Source organism: Colobus angolensis, unplaced genomic scaffold (assembly GCF_000951035.1).
Source record: "Colobus angolensis palliatus isolate OR3802 unplaced genomic scaffold, Cang.pa_1.0 Scaffold4, whole genome shotgun sequence".
NCBI lineage: Eukaryota > Metazoa > Chordata > Mammalia > Primates > Cercopithecidae > Colobus > Colobus angolensis.
This window is the reverse complement of record NW_012117376.1, coordinates 15,475,400-15,476,672: the sequence shown is the minus strand read 5'-3', so window position 1 is coordinate 15,476,672 and position 1,273 is coordinate 15,475,400.

Sequence of the window (1,273 nt, the reverse complement as noted above, 5' to 3'; positions counted from 1 at the left end):
AATTAATAAAAATTAAGCACTTCAAGATAGGGACAGCAGAGCTGACATCCAGCATGGGGCCCTTCTAAGTGCAGGGCCCTGTGCCTGGCTCGGGTCACACAACTCCAAACAGCGGCGGCTCCTTACTTCCCTCAGGTCTATTTAAATGTCACCTTAATTAGCTGGGCATGGTAGTGCAAGCCTGAAGTGGAGGACTTGAGGCGGGAGGACTGCTTGAGCCCAGGAGTTCAAGGCTGCAGTGAGCTATGATTGCACTACTGTGCTCCAGCCTGGGTGACAAAGCCATACTCTGTCTCTAAGAAAATAATAATAATAATAGGGCCAGGTGCAGTGGCTCACGCCTGTAATTCCAGCGCTTTGGGAGGCTGAGGCGAGTGGACCAACTGAGGTCAAGAGTTCGAGACCAGACTGGCCAATATGGTGAAACCCCATCTCTACTAAAAATACAAAAAAATTTTAGCTGGGCATGGTGGCAGGCGCCTGTAATCCCCACTACTTGGGAGGCTGAAGCGGGAGAATCACTTGAACCCGGGAGGCAGAGGTTGCAGGGAGCCGAGATGATGCCATTGAACTCCAGCCTGGGCAACAAGAGGGAAACTCCATCTCAATAAATAAATAAATAAATAAATAAATAAAATTAGATTGAGGTAATGGTTGCAAAACCCTATAAATTTGCTAAAAGTCATTGCAATGTACACTTTTTTTGTTGTTTCTTTTTGTTTTGTTTTGTTCTGAGACGGAGTCTCGCTCTGTCACCCAGGCTGGAGTGCAGTGGCGCAATCTCGGCTCACTGCAAGCTCTGCCTCCTGGGTTCATGCCATTCTCCAGCCTCAGCCTCCCAAGTAGCTGGGACTACAGGTGCGTGCCACCACGCCGGCTAATTTTTTGTATTTTCAGTAGAGACGGGGTTTTACCATGTTAGCCAAGATGGTCTCGATCTCCTGACCTCATGATTAGCCCTCCTCGGCCTCCCAAAGTGCTGGGATTACAGGCGTGAGCCACCGCGCCTGACGCAACGTACATTTTTAGAAGAGGTGAACTTTATGGTATGTAAGTTGTGCTCTAAAGAAGCTGTTTAAAAAAGAACATGGGAGGCTGAGGTCAGAGGATTGCTTAAGCCGGGAGTTGGAGAAGAGCCAGGGCAACAAGGTGAGACACAGCCTCTATAAAACATTTAAGGCCGGGCGCGGTGGCTCAAGCCTGTAATCCCAGCACTTTGGGAGGCTGAGACGGGCGGATCACGAGGTCAGGAGATCGAGACCATCCTGGCTAA